This window comes from Triticum dicoccoides, chromosome 2B (genome assembly GCF_002162155.2).
Source record: "Triticum dicoccoides isolate Atlit2015 ecotype Zavitan chromosome 2B, WEW_v2.0, whole genome shotgun sequence".
In the NCBI taxonomy this organism is placed as follows: Eukaryota; Viridiplantae; Streptophyta; class Magnoliopsida; order Poales; family Poaceae; genus Triticum; species Triticum dicoccoides.
Genome location: NC_041383.1, coordinates 500,829,430 through 500,853,947, shown reverse-complemented (window position 1 = coordinate 500,853,947; position 24,518 = coordinate 500,829,430). Strand labels below are relative to the sequence as shown.

At 45.3% G+C, this 24,518-nt stretch overlaps 1 long non-coding RNA gene across 11 annotated transcripts; it reads left to right on the top strand.

Annotated features, from left to right (window-relative positions):
• Positions 1-17,377: 17,377 nt before the first annotated feature.
• On the top strand, positions 17,378-23,843 carry LOC119364474. 11 transcript variants are annotated; one of them, XR_005174941.1, is made up of 4 exons: positions 17,378-18,197; positions 18,282-18,382; positions 20,082-20,164; positions 20,274-23,843. It is a non-coding gene; the product is annotated as an uncharacterized LOC119364474 (long non-coding RNA). The 11 variants fall into 11 exon arrangements; XR_005174940.1 differs by having other exon boundaries at positions 18,282-20,164; positions 20,274-20,352; positions 20,638-23,843; XR_005174937.1 differs by having other exon boundaries at positions 20,082-23,843.
• Positions 23,844-24,518: the final 675 nt, after the last annotated feature.

Here is a 24,518-nt window from a genome sequence, read left to right as displayed (position 1 = left end):
AGCTACCCAAAACGCAAGTTGCTCCCCCGACTAGAGGAGGAAGCATACAAACCGGCAACACTAGCGCACAATACGGTAGACCGACCACCTCGTGGCCGCGACAGAGAGGCATGTAAGCCCTCCACCAAAACCGTACCTCGGCACCGCTCAAAAAGCGCGAGGCCACGGGGGAACGCGCCGGACTTGCGGGACATATTGGAGGACAAGGCAAGACAATCCAGATCTATCTATGGATCACGTGGGCGCCCCAAGACCCACGACGAATACCGTCGCGCCGGATACAACAACTCCGGCCGGGCCGAACACAGCAGACAACGCTCTCTTGAGCTACGTCGCGACATTGCGCAATACAGAGGCACCGCACACCCACTATGCTTCACTGATGAAGTAATGGATCATCAAATCCCTGAAGGGTTTAAACCCGTTAACATCGAATCTTATGATGGCACAACAGACCCCGCGGTTTGGATTGAGGATTATCTCCTTCATATACATATGGCCCGCGGCGACGATCTTCACGCCATCAAATATCTCCCGCTCAAGCTTAAAGGACCAGCTCGGCATTGGCTCAACAACCTGCCCGCAGAGTCAATTGGATGCTGGGAAGACCTGGAAGCCGCATTCCTCGACAACTTCCAGGGCACGTATGTGCGACCACCGGACGCAGATGACCTAAGCCACATAATCCAGCAGCCAGACGAATCGGCCAGGCAATTCTGGACATGGTTCTTAACAAAGAAAAATCAAATCATCGATTGTCCGGATGCGGAGGCCCTCGCTGCCTTCAAACATAACATCTGCAACGAGTGGCTGGCCCGGCACCTAGGACAGGAGAAGCCGAAATCCATGGCAGCCCTCACATCACTCATGACCCGCTTCTGTGCGGGAGAAGATAGCTGGCTAGCTCGCAGCAACAACCTCAGCAAAAATGCTGGCAGTCCGGATACCAAGGACCGCAATGGCAGGTCGCGTCGAAACAAAAACAAGCGCCGCATTAACGGCGACAGCAATGAGGATACGGCAGTCAATGCCGGATTCCGAGGCTCCAAACCCGGTCAACGGAAGAAGCCATTTAAAAGAACTACCCCGGGCCCGTCCAATTTGGACCGAATACTCAACCGCTCTTGTCAAATACATGGAACCCCTGAAAGGCCAGCTAACCACACCAATAGAGATTGTTGGGTATTCAAGCAGGCAGGCAAATTAATTGCCGAAAACAATGACAAGGGGCTACACAGTGATGACGAGGAAGAGACCCGGCCGCCGAACAACAGAGGACAGAAGGGATTCCCCCCTCAAGTTCGGATGGTAAATATGATATACGCAACGCATATACCCAAGAGGGAGCGGAAGCGTGCACTAAGGGACGTATACGCGATGGAGCCAGTCGCCCCAAAATTCAACCCATGGTCTTCTTGCCCGATCACTTTCGATCGAAGAGACCATCCAACCAGTATCCGCCATGGCGGATTCGCCGCATTGGTTTTAGACCCAATCGTTGATGGTTTTCACCTCACGAGAGTCCTGATGGACGGCGACAGTAGCCTGAACCTGCTTTATCAGGATACAGTGCGCAAGATGGGCATAGACCCTTCAAGGATTAAACCTACAAAGACGACCTTCAAAGGCGTCATACCAGGTGTTGAGGCCAATTGTACAGGCTCAGTCACACTGGAAGTGGTCTTCGGATCCCCGGATAATTTCCGAAGCGAGGAGTTAATCTTCGATATAGTCCCGTTCCGCAGTGGCTATCACGCTCTGCTCGGATGAACCGCGTTCGCAAAATTCAACGCGGTGTCGCATTATGCATACCTTAAGCTCAAGATGCCAGGCCCTCACGGAGTCATCATGGTCAATGGAAACACGGAACGCTCCCTCCGAACGGAGGAACATACAGCGGCTCTCGCAGCAGAAGTACAGAGCAGCCTTTTAAGGCAATTTTCGAGTCCGGCCGTTAAACGGCCGGACACGGCCAAACGCGCCCGGAGCAACATCAACCAAGACCACCTGGCACGTTCCGAGCACGCGTAGCAATGCGGCCCCAACCCCAGCCCTCGCACAATCGCAAGACAAACTCTCCGCGTACATAATTACGCCCTGGAGATACCATGGGTCTAGGGGAAGGGGCACGACCACAACAAACCCAGAGTGCGGTTCGACCACACCAGGGGCTACCAAGTGTGTCGCTCTTTTCTTTTATTTTTCTCTTTTTATATACAGGACTCTGTCCGGCGGCGAACCTGCCGAACTCATGATGCAACAGCCAGGGAGGGACAAAGGCCGCGACGAACACTCAGGTGGTCTCCATTACGAGCATTAAATTTGTTAAATACACCATTCCGCGGCCTACCCCTGGAGGGAGACGCCTTTAATTCGTCCAATCCCTTGTTTTCCGCACTATTTGTATCATTACACACTTATAGCAGACCTTCTTGAATAAAATGCAACACTTTTCGCCCATAATTGCATTACTTTCTATATATATATGTTCATTTACGACATGTTGCATCCGTATATTTTGGTACGGCCGAATACACAAGGGGCTTATGTTCCCCGCATTATGGTGTGATAAGTCCGAACACTTTCACAAGTGCAGCACCCCAAACTTATAGCATTATATGAATCAGCTCCGAATCATGTCTTGGGTCAATAGTTGGGTTTGCCCGGCTCCCATGTTTGGCACCTTACGTTTCCGTTCTATCGGCTAAGGTAGCACTGGGAGAACCACTGCGATTGCTCCCCGGTTGAGCCGGGTTAACGCCTCAGTGGAGAAAGCTAAAACTGACTGTCATGATAAGGCGAGAGACTGGTCGCTGTTCGAGAGGTTTTTTTGGGTCCTTAAATACCTACGCCGCTTCGAGCGAAGTTCCGGATAATGTCCGACGAAGGCGTGGATAGCGCCCCGAATTCGGTCTTCCGAATACTACGGGCTTCGCCGAAATTTAAAATTATAGAATTCTATGGCTAAGTGAGAGTGTTCAAGCATTATAAGTCCGGTTGCCTTGTTCGTTGTGTTGAGCGCCTCCCTAGATGGACCCAACAATGGGAACAAGAGTGCTCAAGTTTATCCCGAACACACCAGCACTCGCGGCATGGGGGCTGAAGCCGACGACTTGCCATCTCTCAGATTTAACAAACGGCCACACAGAAGGTAATATTTTAAATTAAACAAGCGTTGCTTAGCGCATATGAACAAAGTTTTCAGCGCACAGGATACTACATAGTGAGTTTACTCAATAATTACATCTCGGGGGCACTCATCCGCAATCTTGCGGGCACCCTTCAGGACAGTCTTATAGTACATCTCGGGCGTGCGATATTCCTTGCCCGCTGGTGGCGCGTCAGTGATTAGCTTCTCCGCATCCAGCTTGCCCCAATGCACCTTTGCGCGGGCAAGGGCCCGACGAGAACCTTCAATACAGGTAGAGCGCTTGATGACCTCCACCCAGGGGCACGCATCCACCAGCTGCCGCACGAGGCCGAAGTAGCTCCCAGGCATGGCCTCTCCAGGCCACAGCCGGACTATGAGGCCCTTCATGGCCTCCTCAGCTACCTTGTGGAGTTCGACCAGCTGCTTCAGCTGGTCGCTAGGGGGCACCGGATGGCCGGCCTCAGCATACTGAGACCAGAAGACCTTCTCCGTTGAGCTTCCCTCCTCACCGCGGTAGAATGCGGCGGCATCGGATACACTACGAGGCAAATCTGCAAACGCCCCTGGAGAGATCCGAATTCGGGTAAGTGTCAGGTAGTTTACATTAACATGCTTGCTTTGCATGAAAAATGCCTTACCCGCCGCTATTTTCTTCACATCTTCCACCTCCTGAAGGGCCTTATGGGCCTCGGCCTTGGCGGCTTTGGCACTTTCGAGAGCCGAGGCAAGCTCGGACTCTCGAGTCTTTGAGTCATGCTCCAAACTCTCATGCTTTTCCATGAGAGCCTGGAGCTCTTGCCGAACCGCCGCCACCTGCGCCTCCTGCTTTTCTCGCTCTGTCCGTTCTGCGGCCGCACTGCGTTCGGCCGCGGACACGGCCTCCTTCAGGGTTGCCACCTTGTTCGTGGCCCCTGCAGTACCCATGTTATCCTTGTTATTCTTTTATTGCAACCTAAATCCTTTTCTGTAAGGTAACTATTCAAAGTGGTGTTACTCACCTTCTTTGTCCTCGAGCTGCTTCTTGGCACGGCCGAGCTCTTGCTCGGACCGCTCGAGATCTTGCTTTAATGCACCAACCTCCGCAGTAAGTGTGGCAGAGGTCAGCAGCGCAGCCTGCAACCCATATTGACATAACTTTTTAGCAACCCTGCGTATATCTTTTTAGATCCTCAGTCCGGCTTTTCTTTCTGAACAACGAATCGAGCATCAGGGGCTACTGTCTATGCGGTATTACATTACACAATTTTAACTTCTTACCTCAAAGCCTGTTAGAAGGCTACTGCAGGCTTCGGTCAGCCCGCTCTTGGCGAGCTGTACCTTCTGAATCACCGCACTCATGACAGTGCGGTGTTCTTCCTTGATGGAAGCGCCTTGGAGCGCCTCCAACAAGTTGTCCGGCGCCTCCGGTTGGACGGAGGCCGTCGGCGTCACGGTCTTGCCCTTCTTGCGAAGGGGCCGCCGGCCGGACTCCGGAACCACTGTGGGTTCCGACGTGGAGTCCGGCGCAAAGTCCGGGAGGCCGCCTTGGGGCGCCTCCGGAGCCTCCCCCTGATGGGTCCCTTCTTGGGATCCCATCTCGGTGTCTTCAGTGGCGCGAGGGGTAGAGGCCGTCGGGATGGAGTCCACATCCGACGGAGCCAACGACCCGCTCGATGAAGCGGGGAGATCATCATCAGCCGGACTGCAGGCAGTATGCGGCATTAGAAGGACGCTATGTGACATAAAAAGAAATTATAAATCATTCAGGAATCCGGATACTTACGATCTCGCCGGAGGCCTGGCCCTTGAAGGCCATTCTTCCTCACCAACGTTGATGTTGGCGGAGCTGTCCGGGGGAATAGTCCTTCCCCTTTTGGACCCTTCGGCCTCCCCTGTTGGGGAAGCCTTCCTCTTCCTCTCTCCCTCCTTGGGGAGAGAGTCCTCTTTCTCCTCCTCGTTTTTGGGGGAGGAGTCCTCCTCGGAGTCGTCGGACACCTGAAAACGGGAACTCTTTCGAGTACCCATGGCCTCCTTCTTGGCCTTCTTCTCCGGCACCACGTGCGGTGCCGGAACCAGCAGCCTCGCTAGACGGGCGTCTACTGGGTTTTCTGGCATAGGAGCCGGGCAGACGATCTGCTCCGCCTTCCTCATCCAATCCTGTCAAAGGAAAGGGGGAAATTAAAACCCGCATAGAGTCAAACTATGAAAAGCAAGTGTCCCGTAAAGGGGTAGAATCACTTAACTCGCCAGCTTGGCGCTGCGAGCGAAATCCGCGATCTTCAGTTGCGGATGCGGGGGCTTCGGCGCCCTTAAACAGCACCCTCCAGGCGCCTTCGTACGCCGTGTCGAAGAGCCCGCTCAACGCCTGGTGCTGTTTCGGATCAAACTCCCACAGATTGAATGCCCGCTCTTGGCATGGGAGAATCCGGCGGACGAGCATGACTTGGACCACGTTAACCAGCCTGAGCTTCTTCACTAGCTTCTGGATACAGGCTTGGAGTCCCGTCACCTCCTCCGAACTACCCCACAGCAAGCCCTTCTTTTTCCAGGAGGTGAGGTGCATAGGGATACCAGATCTGAACTCGGGGGCCGCCGCCCACGTAGGGTCACGCGGCTCGGTGATATAGAACCACCCCGATTGCCACCCCTTGACGGATTCCACGAAGGCCCCTTCGAACCAAAGTACGTTGGGCATCTTGCCCAACATGGCACCTCCGCACTCCGCTTGAGTGCCCTTCACTACCTTCGGCTTGACATTGAAGGTCTTGAGCCACAAGACGAAGTGGGGCTGGATGCAGAGGAAGGCCTCGCACACGATGATAAACGCCGAGATGTTGAGGATGAAGTTCGGCGCCAGATCATGGAAATCCAGGCCGTAGTAGAACATGAGCCCCCGGACAAAGGGGTGAAGTGGAAAGCCCAGTCCGCGGAGGAAGTGGGGAAGAAAAACAACCCTCTCATGGGGCCTGGGGGTGGGGATGAGCTGCCCCTCGTCGGGCAGCCGGTGCGCGATGTCGCCGGACAGATACCCGGCGCCGCGCAGTCTTTCGATGTGCTCCTCCGTAACGGAGGAGGTCATCCACTTGCCTCCCGCTCCGGACATGGTCGGAGAAGGTCGAGACGAGATGCGCGAACTTGGGCGCTGGAGCTCGAGTGCGCGGAGATGGATAAGCAAAGGAGGAAGAAGGCGTAGGTGAAAAGGTGAATCCTTATCCCTTATATGTAGGCGGACGAAGACTATGCGTCCCCACCTGCCTGGTAAAACTCGCTTATCTCCCAAGCGTCACCATCAATGGCGCGGTTGGGTTACCCACGTTCGTATTGATGAGAATCCCGGATTAAGGGGAAACACGATCTCTGCTTCGACTTGACGTGCCAAGGAAACCGCTTCGCTAAATGCGCTGAGGTGGTAAATTAAAAAACAATTCAAGTAATAACTTGGTAGTGGTGTGACATCATGCCGCAAAAAACGTCAGCAGATTGAACTTGTGTATATATTATTCTCTCTACGGTGGAATGTGGAATTTATTTTGCAGAGCCGGACACTATCCTGGTGTTCACAATCTTCTACGAATTATTCGGAGGAGGAACCCGCCTTGCAATGCCGAACAATATGCGCGCCGGACTCATCGTCATTGAAGCCTGGTTCAGGGGCTACTGAGGGAGTCCTGAATTAGGGGGTGTCCGGATAGCCGGATTACCATCATCGGCCGAACTATCATCGGCCGGACTATCATCATCGACCGGACTCCAAGACTATGAAGATACAAGATTGAAGACTTCGTCCCGTGTCCGGATGGGACTTTCCTTGGCGTGGAAGGCAAGCTTGGCGATATGGATATGTAGATCTCCTACAACTGTAACCGACTCTATGTAACCCTAGCCCTCTCCGGTGTCTATATAAACCGGATGGCTCTAGTCCATAGGACAACAAACAATCATACCATAGGCTAGCTTTTAGGGTTTAGCCTCCTTGATCTCGTGGTAGATCCACTCTTGTAAACATCCACAATATCAATATCAATCAAGCAGGACGTAGGGTTTTACCTCCATCAAGAGGGCCCGAACCTGGGTAAAACATCGTGTCCCTTGTCTCCTGTTACCATCCGCCTAGACGCACAGTTCGGGACCCCCTACCCGAGATCCGCCGGTTTTGACACCGACAACCGCCGAACCAAAGTATGACATGCTGGTAAGTAGTATGACTTATATTGCCCACAACTCACTTGTGTTCTACTCGTGCATATAACATCAACACATAAAACCTAGGCTCGGATGCCACTGTTGGGGAACGTAGTAATTTCAAAAAAATTCCTACGCACATGCAAGATCATGGTGATGGCATAGCAACGAGAGGAGAGAGTGTTGTCCACGTACCCTCGTAGACCGTAAGCGGAAGCATTATGACAATGCGATTGATGTAGTTATACGTCTTCACGATCCGACCGATCCAAGTACCGAACGTACGACACCTCCGAGTTCAGCACACGTTCAACTCGATGACGATCTCCGGGCTTCAATCCAACGAAGCGTCGGAGATGAGTTCCGTCAGCACGACGGCGTGGTGACGATGATGATGTTCTACCGACGCAGGGCTTCGCCTAAACTCCGCGACGATATGACCGAGGTGGATTATGGTGGAGGGGGGCACTGCACACGGCTAAGGAACGATCCGTAGATCAACTTGTATATCATGGGGTGCCCCCCTGCCCCTGTATATAAAGGATCAAGGGGAGGAGGGCCGGCCAAGGAGGAGGAGGCGCGCCCAAGGGGGGCAATCCTACTCCAAGTAGGATTCCCCCCTCTTTCCAAGTCCTACTAGGAGAAGGGAAGGAAGGGGAGGAGAAGGAGAAGGAAGGAGAGGGAGGAGAGGAAGGAAAGGGGGGCCGGCTCCCTAGTCCAATTCGGTTTGGGCTAGGGGGGCCGCGCGCCCTACCTCCTCTCTTCCACCACTTGGCCCATGAGGCCCATTGCTTCTTCCTCGTATTCCCGTAACTCCCCGGTACCCCCGAAAATACCCGAATCACTCGGAACCTTTCCGAAGTCCGAATATAGTCGTCCAATATATCGATCTTTACGTCTCGACCATTTCGAGACTCCTCGTCATGTCCCCGATCTCATCCGGGACTCCGAACTCCTTCAGTACATCAAAACTTATAAACTCATAATAAAACTGTCATCGTAACGTTAAGCGTGCGGACCCTACGGGTTCGAGAACTATGTAGACATGACCTAAAACTATTTCCGGTCAATAACCAATAGTGGAACCTGGATGTTCATATTGGCTCCTACATATTCTACGAAGATCTTTATCGGTCAAACCGCATAACAACATACGTTGTTCCCTTTGTCATCGGTATGTTACTCGCCCGAGATTCGATCGTCTATCCAATACCTAGTTCAATCTCGTTACTGGCAAGTCTCTTTACTCGTTCCGTAATACATCATCCCGTAACTAACTCATTAGTTACAATGCTTGCAAGGCTTAAGTGATGTGTATTACCGAGAGGGCCCAGAGATACCTCTCCGACAATCGGAGTGACAAAACCTAATCTCGAAATACGCCAACCCAACATGTACCTTCGGAGACACCTGTAGAGCACCTTTATAATCACCCAGTTACGTTGTGACGTTTGGTAGCACACAAAGTGTACCTCCGGTAAACGAGAGTTGCATAATCTCATAGTTGTAGGAACATTGTATAAGTCATGAAGAAAGCAATAGCAACATACTAAACGATCAAGTGCTAGGCTAACGGAATGGGTCAAGTCAATCACATCATTCTTCTAATGATGTGATCCCGTTAATCAAATGACAACACATGTCTATGGTTAGGAAACATAACCATCTTTGATTAATGAGCTAGTCAAGTAGAGGCATACTAGTGACATTAAGTTTGTCTATGTATTCACACATGTATCATGTTTCCGGTTAATACAATTCTAGCATGAATAATAAACATTTATCATGAAATAAGGAAATAAATAATAACTTTATTATTGCCTCTAGGGCATATTTCCTTCAGAACCCTCATATGGAAGAAGGTAAAGTTTTTGCATCCATGAATGAGTGTAGAAATGCACTTGTGACATACTGCATCAAGGTAGAACGTACTTTGAAAGTTGACAAGAGCGATCAAGTACGTTACAGAGTGCATTATCCAACTGAGGGTTGTCCATGGAGGCTGCTCGCATCTAAAATGCGAAATAGCACTAATGTTCAGGTCAAAGTGAACCCTTTTAAGCACACATGCCAGAAATCAACCCTTAGGAAGGATACAATCAGTAGAGCCAAGTCAAGATGGGTGGCAGAAGAAGTAAATAAGTGGGTGAAAGAAAACTAGCAAGTGGGTCCAAAGGAATTACAGAAGAACATCGAAGATAAGTTCAAGATAGATTTACCATACATGAGGTTGTTCGATGGTAAACAACATGCTATGGATTCTATTTATGGTAACTCGCAGGAAAGTTTCCAATTGTTGTATTCATTCAAAGGTGAAGTGGAGGGGACAAGCCCAGGTAGTATTGTAGATATTGATCACCACACCATGGAGTACACATTCAGGGGAGTGACAAAGACCAAGGAATGCTTTAGGAGGGTTTTTGTCTGCTTTGAGGCTTGTCGCCGGGGTTTTTTGGCAGGCTGCAGGCCTTATTTGGCTATTGATGCCACTTTTCTCACAGGGAGTTTTAAAGGATAGTTAGTAGCAGCTTGTGCAGTTGATGCACACAGTTTTGTATTTCCAGTTGCCTACGGTGTGCTGGAGACAGAGTCTGAGGAAAGTTAGACTTGATTTTTGCATAATCTGTGCCGGGCTATTGCACATCCCAATGGGTTGGTCATTCATATAGATGCCTGCAAAGGTTTAGAAGTGGCCGTGGACAATGTGTTCCCTGGAGTAGAGCATAGGGAATGCATGCGTCACCTTGCTGCAAATTTCATGAAGAAATTCAAAGGAAAGGTGTATACCAACAATTTATGGCCAACATCTTTGACTTGCAGTGTGAAGAAGCACAACTATCACTTAAGGCAGTTATACATGAACCCCAAAGTGAAATAATACTTGGAAACACACCACTCCAAGTTATGGGCCAGAAGCCAATTCAGTGAACTGAGCAAAGTTGACTATGTGCACAATAATCTAGCAGAGTCTTTCAACTTAACGATCCGGAAACTAAAGGGTCATTATGTGGTGGATTTGCTTGACAGGATAAGGATAGAATACATGCAGAAATTTCATTATCGTGCAGGAATAGCCGAGGCAAAATTCATGGGCCACATTATCATCCCTGCCGTGATGAATGAACTGAAGCAGAAAACAACAGGCTTGGAAATGAACATGACTCTTTGCTCGGGTACCACAGCAGAGATATCATATTTGGATAAAGAGAAGAGGGAATGGAGATATCCAGTGGATTTAGAAGCTAGAACTGGCAGTTGTAGGCAATGGTAGATAACTGGGTTGCCATGCATTCATGCCTTGTTTTTCATCACTTCTCTCCTAGGTCCAGCAGGGAACATACAACATTATGTGCATGATTACTACTCTGTTGCAAGGTTCAAAGCCACATATGCTTATGCCTTGCCTGCTATGGAGGGAAAACAACAATGGGACATGGTGGACCCTGGATTCAAACTTTGTGCTCCAGTTTTGAAGAGAGCAGCAGGTAGACCAAGGGAAAGTCGAATCATACCTCATAGCGAAGGAGCTGGACTTGGATCGAGGAAGTGTAAGTGCACAAGGTGTAGTGGGTCTGGTCATTTCGGTAAGTATTGTGATAACACAGTATATCCAGCGTTCGAAGAGAGTTTCGATGAAGGCTTCAATGAAAATGTTGGTCAGTAGCCGGTTGCCTCAACAGATGATGAAAATGATGGTCAACAGCCGGTTGCATCAGATGAGGATTTTGACTAGGTTCCAAATGATGATGGTCAACAGCTGCATGATTTTGACGATGATCCAAAATATCCTCCAAATAATGATTCAAGTGAGGCCCCAAATGGTGATCATGGTGATCCAAGTGAGGCTCCAAATGGTGATCATGGTGATCCAAATTAGGCTCCAAATGATGATCCAAGTGAGGCTCCCAATGGTGACCAACCTTCTGTTCTTGTGAGTTCTGCTAGGTATGTAAATCTTGCAAGGGTCAAATACTACTGTACATTTATCACTTGACATGATCTCATTACCCTTTATGTTTTGCACAACTCTATGATAAGTTTGAAGAAGATGCGCAAGGTACCGACAACCAAGAGGAGAAGAGAAGAAGCAATGAGCACAAGGTGCACGAGGAGCAAAGTGATGGCAAGAAGCTCAAGGAATAGGCAGAAGCCCCAACGCTATGAATAATTATGAAACATTATGAATAATGTTGTATTTCTGTTGGATGATGTTGGATCTATGTTAGAACTATGTTTGACATGATGTTTAAATCTGTTGGATGATGTTTGAATGAGCACATGTTTGAATCAGCACATGTTTGGCTGATTTAAATCTGTTGTATTTTTGTTTAATTTGTTTTGCTCATTTGAATTCTGGTCAAACTTAACTTTGACCAAGATTTAAACAAGTCTAAAACATCAAAATGAAAAACTAAGCCTGGATCCTTCTTAGTCAATCCAAAATGAAGCTGTGGTGGGGTTTTTGAAATTTTCATGTTCATTTCTCCAAAACACTTCTCTTCACTTCATACAAGAGAGTTTGAGATACTCGAGATATCACATAATACACATGAACTTATCGTTTAAATGTATGCAAACCTTATTTATCAACTTAAATCGTTAGTATATGACATAAGAAGACTGTGTGCGTAGGTTTTTTATTTTTCTGATTTTTATTTAATTTATTATGCTCATTTGAAATCTGGTCAAACATAGCTTCGACTGCTCAAAACCCCTCCCAAACCCCGCTAACCTTAGCGCTGAACAAGGACCGTCCATCTAACCCTAGCGGCGATCAAGGGCCGTCAATATAACCCTTCTAGAAGGAATCTGCGGGGAGGAGGGGGCGATCCGCGAGATGCAATCTGATTGGCTGGGAGATTGTTTTTTAAACAAATACCAGGCGCGCTGGATCGACCGTTGGGCCGTCTCGTTGTCTGGGCCTGAGACCGCAGTAAATAGCCTGTCTCAGCCTTTCCAGGCCTTGCATGCATGGGAGGCGGCAACGTGGGTTTGCATGCGCGGGAGGCGGACGTGCATGCACGCGAGCGAGGCGCGCTAGGCAAGCTAGGCTAGCGAGGTGAGCTAGGTGGCCATGCACGCATTACGGCAGTGGTTCAAGGCAGCGAGTCAGATGCACGGGCACGGTCAAAGAGCTATGCAGTGATTCAGATGCACGCACGCGCCCCATGCATCGTTTTCATGCAAAAATTAAAGAGTGAAAAACGTAACGGATACACACACGCGTCTGGATTCACACACACACCGTTCTAATCCTTTCTCTCTTCCTCTCCCACCCACAGGCCTATTAATGGGGTGCCTCTCTTCCTCTCCCACCCACAAGCCAGATCCGATCCATTATCTCCAACTTCAAACACCCAAGCGACCGAGCCCTCCCCAAGCGAGACCAAGTGAAGATGCAGTTCAACGGGCCGACCTTCAGCCGTTCGCCTGTCATGCCAGAGCTACTCTACCCACCGGGCGTGCTCTTGGAGAGGGAGCTCCGTGTGTGGGCTATTTCAAGGTGGAAGGGTTCCGTCGAACTCACCCGCGCCTTCCTCAGAGCCGGCTATGCCCACCTCCCACTGGGATCGCCTAGGATGTTCACCCTCAATGAGGTTCGTGACCATGGCGGCATCCTCCTACTGCTCACGGTCACCTTCACCAACCCGTTTGATGTGTGCGAGCTCCTCGGCCAAGTCTTTTGGTGTGGCTGTGAGGCCATCTTCTTCATCATGTACAACATCTACACCAACTAAGAGAGCATCTTCCCCACTCCAGGCCAGATGCACTCCCTTCCCTACGACGAGGAGGAGGAGGTGTGAAGTTGAAGACGGTGTTGAAGGGGCGCGCGGCCAAGGTGGAAAAAGGAGGTGAAGATGAAGATGTTCAAGCCCGGAGTCAAGCTCGTCATGTTTCATTTTTATTTTGTTGCTTTTCTATGTCGTGTCGTGTCATGTTTCGTCATGTGTCCGTGAACTTATTATTATTGCTTAATGTAAGCGTACGGTGTGTTGCATCTTATCTAAGTTATTAGGGTTTATTATGTGTGTTAAAAAATGTCCGTGCCCAAACATAGCACTTCTTCCCTAAACCAAGTCATGAAGTTGGAGAACTTGTGGTTTTCATTAATGAAAATCAGAGGGGTGAGAAGCCCTCTCTTTCATTAAAAAAACAAGTCATGGACTAACATGCAAATTTATTCCCTTTAAATCCTAAACCAAGTGCCACTCTAACCCTAAACCAAGTGCCACTCTAACCAAAATCATGTGGCAGTGCAAACATACATTTTCAACCTTCCAACCCTCCCAAATTTCAGTGCAAAACAAAGGAAAACCACTCTCACGCATGTGCAAACATTCACGGTCTCACTATGTATAACTTCCTTCCCTAACCATGTCAAAGTCTTTCCATCTATCCTAGCGGTTACCAGCGAAGCCCTAAACGCCACAAACCCACGCGGTCCTGGGTTCGAGTGGTCTTTGATTTAAATCACGGTGTATTTGAATTGGACTAATTAAATTTCTATTAAATATTTAACAGCTCCAAAAAAAATCTAACCTTAATTATTTGGCTCTGGAATTATTCAATTAGCTTCCACAAAAAGTTTCAGCATTATGATTTATTGCCTAAATTAAATCAAAACAGAAAACAGAAAAACACGCAAGAGAACCCTCGAATGGGCCTAATTGGATGCAGTTGGTCCATTAGTCTAGCCTGCACTTGGCTCTACGCTCTGAATTTGGCCCAAGAGCAACCTTTTTTTGACAGAAAGGCAGAGCAGAGAGCTGCATTTCATTGATCAAAAGTTTCTGAATTCCTCATTTCTTCTCCTTTTTTTCAACATATTTAAATGTTGGTCACTTCTTCTCTTTTTTTCAACATTTAAACAACTTTGACCAACATTTAAAATAGGTGAATTTCTCATACAATTTCAAGCTTACAAATTCCTCCATAATTCATGCCTTTCCATACATTTTCAACATTACAACCAGTGCGATTACCATACCTACAAATGCCCAAAAGTATTTGCAAATGGGTATTGGTAGTGCTTGATCTTCAAGCTTCCTAACCTTATGCTTCAACATCCTAAGCTCAACAGCCAGCTCTCTGTCAATGCGTGCTTCACCCTCCATCTCTTCTTCCAGAGCTCGTCCTGCGGCCACTATCGTTCATGGCAGCATGCACAACCATTCTTCATGCTCTTCTTACAGTTCATTCATCAGAGTCTTGGCCATAGCATCAACCCAAAGAAAGAAGCATGTCACCTGCATGAACACCAAATAGATCAACCCATTGCTCAAAGATCCCGACCACGAAAAAGGCGCAATTGCCCCGATTCTTACCCCATTCTCGCTGCACACGTAGAACGGATGATTCTGGTTCCTCGGTGTGTGAGAAACCCTCCAAACAACGCCCGCCCGGCACCGCAAACAGACAAAGACAAGCATGTCCACACGCGCCCGGCTCTGCATCCGCGAGGTGGCACGAGAGCTTGAGGAAGACATAGAGCTCAGAGCCGAAGGGGATCTCAATGCCACCGTGCCCTCCATAGCTAGCTTCCCACCGCCGTGCTTTCTCTCTCTTGCCGTGCTCACCGTCGTGCTCTCTGTCGCCATGGTCACCGCCGCTGTGTGTCGCCCGCTTATATAGCACACCCGCGACGGCTCTCTGCTAGGTCCCACAAGCCACGCGTGGAACGGTCTAAATAGAATTGGCCATCTCTGCCGCCTGGTCCCACCTGTAAGGGCCAAGTCAAAACGTTGACCTGACGGAGACGACAGAGTTCACGAAATGAGTTGGTGCGCACATACTAGGGGCAAAACTGAGCACAACTCGCATCTAAGGGAAAAACTGAGCACACGGACGCCACTAAGGGAAAAAGGATAATTAACCCTAAATTAACCTTTTGAATGTTGGTCCCACTCCCTGTTGTTAACAACTAAGCAACTACATGTTGTTATAAGGAACATGGTAAATGGACCTAAGTTACTGTTACTGGGTTCTTGTCTACTGAAGCAAAAATCATACAGGGAATTCCTAGTTGAAAAAACAACAATGCATGAAAACATAGATTATGATCAAAGGTTCCACTTTCCTGGTATTGACGGCTCTTCAACCTCACAATCTTGATCAAGCTACTTCTTCGCTTTTCGTTTAGTCTAATGTACATAAAGAGTAACCATAAACAATCATACAATACAAATCAACACACAACAGTGCACTGCATGGTGTCAGTCTCATTGTGTTGTGATCATGTGTCATGTGTTACTCATAAGGGTTTGGAAAATAACATAGTGGTTGTTAATTGGTGTACATGTGATATAAGTGTTCACATACAAGTTTCAATTTAAAAGGGTTCATCCCATAAGGAGTATGTGATGCAAATTTCTGGCTGCAGGACTCATTCCAAAGAATCTTGCAACTCGAGTCATGGTCTATGAACAATGGATAACCAAGTTCATTTTCAGGTTTGAATGCCAATCCAAACTTGTTAACCTTTCATGGGCAATACACACTAGACTTGGCTAGATTCCAAAATGATTCTAACTAGGTTCAACTAAACTGAATTACTAAAGCTAGGTTCAATTTCAAAATATTTCATAAATGACTAATGTTGGTTCTTGAATTCATTTGCCAAAGTATTCCATTCAATTTGTATAATTTAATGAATTTAAGTTCATTCTAGTTTAACCTAACTTCAATTTAAGTTTTCATTCCTAAAGTTAAATAATAATCCAATATGTTTTCCAAAGTTTATTTCAAGTCTTATTCAAGTTTGAACTAAAGTAAGTTTAAATCCAACATTATTCACTATAGTCACTAAAGTTAAGTACCATGTCCAATAATTACTATAGTTCAATTTTAGGTTCCTAAAATTTAATGCAAATAATTATCCCAGTTTAACCTATTGTTTTAAGTTATAGACAAACTAAGGTTGAGCTGAATTAAAATAATATTTGAATTTTTTAAAGTCAAATATAAATCTAGAAAATATTTACTAGAGTTCATCTTAAGTTTCTAAACTATGTTGCAAAATAGTTAATCCAGTTAAACCATTATTTTTAAGTTATAACTTAATTTTTTTTAAGTTTAACTTCAATTTCTAGCTTCTACTGAATTATATTTAGATTCATATTCTAAATGATCAAATTTTAAATCGAGAGATCCAAGTTGAAACTATATTTAATTAGGTTTATTCTGCAAACCAAAACAATTAAGTTGGATTTCTAAATTTTAATCTAGACCTGATGACCCACAAGTATAGGGGATTAAGATCAATCGTAGTCCTTTCGGTAAGTAAGAGTGTCAAACCCAACGAGGAGCGGAAGGAAATAACAAGCGGTTTTCAACAAGGTATTTTCTACAGGCACTAAAATTATCGGTAGCAGATAGTTTGATAGCAAGGCAATTGGTAATGAGCAAGTAATGGTAATTTAAAACAAAACAGAGGCTGGGCAACTCGCTCCCAGGGAGCTCCCCCGATGGCATCCTTCATTGGCCGTTCGATCGGCATTGACCAGGTCTTTTTTCGCGCGTTGGTCGTTCGATCGTCGCTGGAATTCTGCGCACTCGTTTTTACCGGTCGGTGGATCATGGCGAAGGATGACGTATGGGCCGGCGCTGTGGCCACTTGGATCGAAACTGCTGGGTGTTGCTTTTCCTGGTGCGGGGGCGCGAGGAAGCCGCTCAGGGCAAGGCCAACGCGCCACCGTGGACAGCTGCCCCAGCTATCCACATAGGCTCGGGTGGTCCTAAACTGCTCAACGTGCTGCCTGCAGATCAAAACGGATGCTTGCAGAGGAGGCCGGCTCCTCCCTGACCAAAGAAGCAAAAAGGTGAGAGAAGGGTAGAAAAAAAGAGAAAGATGAGCATACACTGGTACAGAGTAGGCATGCTCTCGGTTCATGCTTGAAAAAGATTACGAAGAGAGAGAGAAAGTGGACCCTGGTGAAGCAGCTGTTGCATTGAGAGTTTATTTTATAATACTACTGCTCAACATACTTTATTTAGGTGGAGAAAATGAGGCTATACCTTACGGATGCTTCCATTGCTCATGCCCTCATGCCGCGCCGCGTGCAAAAAGCTTTGCCAATCCGCTCCACGCACTTGTGCCCAATCCCATTCTCTCCCGTCCTGCTCCATACCAGCCGCCACACAACCCTAGCCCCTTCCTCATCGATCCCCACAGCCCCTCCCTCCTCCTCGTTCCTCGCCAGGGCCCATCCCCACAACCCCTCCCTCCTCCTAGCTCCTCGCCATGGTCTCCGCCCTAGGAGCCTCGCCCGGGCCTCCTACTCCCTCTCCACCACCGTAGGTGCACACAGACGGCGGATCCGTGCCGGAGAAGAGCAGCTCTGGTGGGGTGCAGCTGCAACGGAGATGAAGGAGGTCCGCCGCCCGTCTTTGCCTCCTCAACATGTCCTTGTTGTTGAGCCTAGCAGCGCAGCAGTCGGGGACAAGGGAAAGGAGCAGGCCGACCCGACCGCATCTCTTTGCACGAGGACTGGAGGAGCAGGTCGCGAGGGAAGCCGGCACGGCCAGCGGCGGCGCTGCACAGGGATGCCCGCCTCCGGTTTTCTATCCTGTCTCCCAATCCCCCTCCCACCTCCTCGCTCTGAGGAATTGGGCAATGGCACGGGGGTGGAACTGGCCGAGGAAGAGGGCGACCGTGAGGGGTTGGAGGCCAAGGAAGAGGGCGACAACGCAAGGGTGAACGAGGGTATGCCTGTGGTCGTCGCGTTGTGAAACGACGCGACTGGGGATACATATTTGTTTCCTTCCTCTCCTCAACGACGAGCTCTGCTTCTTGAGCTTGCAGGTTGTGGACTTTCTCTTCTCCTCTTGTTGGCTTGCTCTCTGATCAAGCCATGGAAGGTACGTCTCCATCTCTTGGCTCCACAAGGTATGGTGCGTATTGCCTCTAATTTGCTTATTTAAGTGTGATTTTATACAGAAAATTTAATTTTCTTATTTTTCACTTCGGTAGGGATATGTGGAGAGAGCTTTACTATTGGCAGTGGCTGCATCATTTCGACAAGTGGCATGATTGATCTTTGCTATGTGGATCGATGGCATGATCTAAATTAGGTAAGCAAAGGTGACATTGTTTTCAGTACATCAGTTTATTGAATATTTTGAAGGTTTGAGCTGCATAACTTATACAATTTTAGTTGCTTATCTTTATCATGTTATCCAATTCTTACCATACCATTTGGTAGATAAATGTGCCGATCTACCATTTTAGAATTAGTACTGTTTTTCAGCTATGTGTAATTGGTCAACTATGTGCTGTTAGTCAGCCACTTCCACTTTTGGATGATTAATTTTTTGCATGAAGGTTCAGAGAATGGCTTATATTGCCTTCCAGTCCACGTGTTAAACCGAAAAGTGCCTTACATGAAGACTGATGGCAATATGGTTTGGGCATAGAGTTAATAATGTTGTCTAATTATTGTGGGATGATATTCCCACTGATCATGAAAACTATAACCAAGATGTACCAACTTTTGCCTTGCTACTTTGATGTGTACTTATTAAAACAGATGCTCGGCTTGCCTTGTCTTTTTTGTTGCCTCTTTTTGGTCTTGGTAAGTACAAGTACTGGTTGTTATCCCCCCTTTGGACGTTGAATGTAAATTTAAGGTCTTCGTAAGGATGGATAGGTGCTGGGTGCCATCCAGATCTTTGTGTTGGATGCTGGGAGCAATTCTCAGATTGTCTGTGCATGAATTGGTCAATTCTCCTTTCTCTTGCAGAGTGTCTTATTTATCCGAGGTGGATTCTTATCTTCTTACCACATGCTTGGTAAATGCACATTTTTCTTTCATTTTGGCTAGACTTAGGCAGCCTTACACAATTTAGATATCTTTTACAGGAACTTATTCAACCAGTGTGTTGTGAATATGAAACGGCACACATTGTTACTTTAGTGAGAAGTTCCTGAACATGGTCTCTATGTCTCTGACTTGGTTGATTGGGTTTCTTCTGTTATCCAGTCTCTCACTAGGCTTATTACCTTTGTTGCTGAATTTTGCCTACAATATATATAATTGACTCACATGACCATCTTTAGTACTTTATACTTGGGTAGGAAATTCACGATAATCTTCCAATGCCGTAGCTTGGATAAATAATTGTGGCATCAAAGTTAAAACTACAAAGAAGATGATGGGACATGACTTAATATCAAATTTTCTAGAGTCTGGCATGGCATTTATTTGTGACTGCATGGCCTGAATTGGGCATCTATGGAAACATGTTAAGCTCTTGCTTGGCATTTATTTGTGACTGCACGGCCTGAATTGGGCATCTATGGAAACATGTTAAGCTCTTGCTTTTGGACAATTAGGCTGCCGTAACTTGCTGGTTTAATATACGCGTGTCTGCGGAATTTGCAAATGAATCATTATCTCAGGTTTAGTCATGCACATGGCCACTAATCACAACAAGGGTTAGGAACAAGTCTACTATCTTGATTTTAAGTAACTGAAATATACATATAGTTAACTATGGTTTTAAGCTACACTTTAGTCTTGTCCTGATAACTAGAACTGCTGTGATGTTGCTCTGTTATAAGTACATTGCCTACACCAGTTGAAATAACTCATGGTTGCCTTTTCTTTTGTTTGTCCAGGCAATGTATGGTAGAAGGTGTAAATAGTGTAGATTCAGTGTTCTGTATATTTATGAAATTCACAATCAGCAGTGTCATGTGTGATGCGCCATGAATCGTAGTGAGCTTATTTCTTTGCACACTTGGTGTATCCTCTTATCATCTTTTGTACAGGTCCTGGAATGGAAAGATCAGTTTGGTGGTGCCATACTAAATCAATTATGTAGGCTTGGCACCTCCCTTGATTGGTCCGTGAGGTATACTTCTTATTTTCCTTAGTTAAGAAAAATAAAGAAAACAAATAAACAATGTATTGTCTATAGTTCCAACTCCTAATGTCAACTTAATTTCCACCTCGTGTGTCAGTCCTTTACAATGGATGAGTAAAGGTCAAAACTGTAATTGAAGCTTTTGTCGGGTTGTATAAAGATGGCCTTATTTATAGGTTAGTATCCTCATCTTCCCTTGTTCCAGGTGTTAAGCATTTGTGTTTTGCCTGTTAAGTAATGCCATGGTGTTTTGACATCGAGCTATGAGTCAGTGTACTGGTTTGACAGATCGTATTGTCATATTCACCTCTTCTTTGGAAATAAAGTAGAATTAGTTAGTTTTAGGTTTGAATGTCAGGCAAAAATCAAATGGGAGAAGCGACCTATCAGTCCAGATTCTAATTGTTATTTGGTGTTGAGATTCATATGGCTGACACATAATTTTAACTGGGCGATTTCAGATGTAATCTATTGCCTCTCTGATGTGATCTGCTACAAAATTATGTCTCAGCCATCTCTATTTACATTACTACTGTAAGCTTCTGAAAGGTAAATTATGCTAGGACAATTCTTGTTTAGCTTTAACTATGATATCCTAAATGCGCAACTAAATACTACTGGGATCACGACTACAAAAAATATTATGACATGCGAACAATTCTTGGTTGAAATACTGTGAGCTTAAATAACAGGAGCTAAACTGTTTTGCTGTGTTTAGAATTGGTACTAGAAAAGATAATCTAAATTGTAAATTCTGAAAGTATATTGGACTCTTGCCCTTTTGAAATTAGTCTTCTAAGCATTACTTTGTAACAAATGACATGATAACTTGCTGGTTCAGTTTAAAGTTGCAGGCAAACGCTTGCGGTAGGGGAAAATTCTTATTCATGGCATCTTTTTGTGGCTACAATAATCATTCCCGTGATTAATCCTTGTGTTTTGTGCTGTAGAGCAACCCTCAGCTGGTCATCATCGCTCATAATGTTGACCCAGTTGAGCTGGTTGTGTGGTTCCCAGCCCTGTGCAAGAAATTGGGAGGTCCCATACCGCATTGTTAAGGGAGAATCACACCGTGGACCCTGTAGGTATTTCCTAATGTAAGTGTCATGTTTTCCTTCTTTGTGCACCTGGACGGGAGTGCTCATGAGAGCGACGACATGCTACTGAACTCAATTTCAGAAATGAATTTGGGGGCCAGCGGTCTGGAGCCCCTCATTAGAAGTGCTCAGGCGGCATGTCACAGTTGTTTGCTGAGAATTTACCAGGAACAATTTTTGCTTGTCTCTAGCATGAGGCTATGAGCCCTATAGTAGTTCCAGTGTGATGATCTACCACTTGTCTAGGAAGGGGGATTAAAAGATGGCACTTGTCATTTGGAGCAATTAGTATTGGACTATTTGAGGAAGTAAATGTTTAAACCACTAAACCTTATACTCATTTGTAAAAAGGTTATGTGTTTTTTTAATCCATTAGCAGAGTTAGTTTGTCTAGAATAACTAACTATCTGGAGTTCTGGACTAATATGGAATGATGAAAATTTCAGAACTAGATATAAAATTTGATGCGTCTGGCTTGTTTAACTTGCAGTCTTTATTTCTAATAATTTTGTTGTTGTTGAGGTTGCCCCTAGGTTTTATTACTGTGGGTCTAATTTAGATAATTTGAAAATAGTCCTATATAGGAGTATGCTCATCTATAACAGTTGGGAGGGAAATCATACCAATTACAGATTTTGTCAAAACTTGGCATTACTATATGCATAAATCTAAATTATTGTTCATAATGGATTCACCACTACTGTACATAAGCTACATTTGCTATGTATATAAGCCGAATTAGTAGCACTATGTCCTGTTTTCTTGCTTCAATACCGTGTACTGCCTCTTTACTTTGTTCTCCACATTTTAAATTTCATCTTTCTTTGGAAGTATAGTCGCCAACTTATGGTCTGCATTGTGTATAACCGAAATGAGTGAAGTTTCCTAATACCATTGTCTATAACTGAAATGAGTGTAGTTTCGTAATACCAAAGCATGTGCACTCACATATTTGTCTCTCTTTTAGTGTTGCTGAATGCATAAAAAACATGCACACGGCCAAAAGTTAAAAAAGTCCGAGGTATTGGGTTTTCATTTTTCTCTTAGAATTGTTCATGTTGATGCTGTTGTCATTTTTTCTGAAATTTAGACAACTCTTTCCACTTAATAATAGTTTACCGATTTCAGTGCATCCTATGTATGTTTGACTGATTGGTCGTCCTCTCATCCAGAGTTACTCAATGTTGCATTTGTGTGTTCCTTTACCCCACTTTGCTTATTTTTTGGTCATGTGAGCGGGTTGTGTGCTATTGTTTCCATCGTCATTTAGTATGCTGATGTTTTTTAAGATGACTTCTATATTGCTGGAAACTTAAATTTTAATTTATACATTTGAGCAGCTGACTAGATTAAGAAATAATTTTTGTAAGATTGAGGCCAGTTTATTTGGTAAGGTAGAAGAAAAATAGGATGAATATGCACATGTTATTACTGTACGAAGGCTAAACGCTGAATATCATTGATGGTTCTTTCCTGAGGTTGAGTAGGAGTGTCTCCCTTTTTCGTATAATTTTGTCTCCACAATTTCCTAAAGAATAGTTTGGTTCTAGAACAAACATGCTATGAATAATTGCAATTGTTACTTCAGTGAAAAGTTCCTGGGCAAACTATGTGTTCCTCTGGACTTGGTTGAAAGTATTCCTTTTGTTATCCAATTTCTCACTACACATGTTACCTTTGTTTCTGAATTTTGCCTACAATTTCTATATAGTAGACTCACATGATTACCTCATGCGGATTCTATAACTTGGAAAACACATCTAGGATATTCATGTTGTGTGTGGTGCCCTGGAGAAAGCTTTGCTACTCCAGTCAGCCACTTACACGACAACCCAGAATTGATTCATAATTTCATGTTTACACTTCTATTACAGTAGACCAACATGTCATAAACATGGTGTTGGTCATTGTTTGTCCAGTTCCCTTCAAAAAAAGAAGAGATGGCAGGGAGTGGCTCCATCACTGAAGAGACGACGAACATTTTGCAAGGCATTGTTTCTTCAGGTCCTTTAAAAAATAAAGGAATTACAATGCATCTAACCTATAAAGGGGCTGTGAAGGACAAAATGCTATGGACCCAGAGGAGTGGGAGGGGAGAATTTACCAACAATGCATCAAGGACAAAGCGTGACCTGGTTTCCTAAGTTCCAGCTAACATAGCAAAATTGTAGAGAGAATGCCCGCATTTTTCTATTACATAGTTTGAGGCTATGTTTCTTTTATTTTTCATTATTAAAAGCATCCTTATCATTGCCAAATTATCAAGCATTTATTTTCAAATAACTCTTGGTTTGAAGTGGGGCCTTGCTCCATTTGGTGCAATGAGTAATGTTATTATACGTCTTATTGTAGACACCAAGCCTTTGTTCTTTTTTTGCGAAGAGGGGTTAAATTTGTTAAACCATGCATTTTCTTTTCAGTGCACATATGAATTCAGCAGGTGCCTGCGCCATTTGGCGATGACACCCTTGCTCTAAAAAAAGGTTCTGTACTCAATTTTATTCCATATGTTTTGGGACATCATTTCTGTAAATGATAGCTTGCAAAAATGTTGTATATTTTGTGACGAAGGGAGTATTACTTATCCATTTTAATATTGTGAATGATAAGTTACATAGGGGAGAAACTTTATCACCAACTAAAGTCTTTGATATGCAAATAATTCTCTATTCAAAGTCAAGATCATATATGCCCGAGTAATTTTGTTCACAGTACTTGCTTATGACGTTTAAGTTGGCATACATGTCTGCCCATGAACACGTCTATTGATACATGTTTTTTTCTCAAAGCACACGTGTTAGTCGGTATCTGTGTCATTTGCGTACATGATTTCAAATGGCTCTCTGTGAACATGGTAGCAAGTATTTTGTGCTATCAAATTAAAATGTGTATATACTATCTCCGTTGTTTATTGGTCCTCGTTGTATTTTATGCCAAATTTTGACCATAAATTTAACTAACAAAATGTTCATGCATGTCATAAAAAATTATATTAATGAAAACTATGTTCAAATACAAATCTAATGATATAATTTTTGTTGACATGCATTAATATTTTATTAGATAAATATTTGGTCAAAATTTGGCACAGATTACAGGACAATAAACCATGACGGAGGTAGTACATCTCACTGTGGAAAACAATCCACCATGTTTCTTATTAAAAGGGATTAAACCATGGATTTTTTCATCGCACACATGTATTTAGCGTACCTCTATGCCATTTAGTGCAACAGGTCAATGAT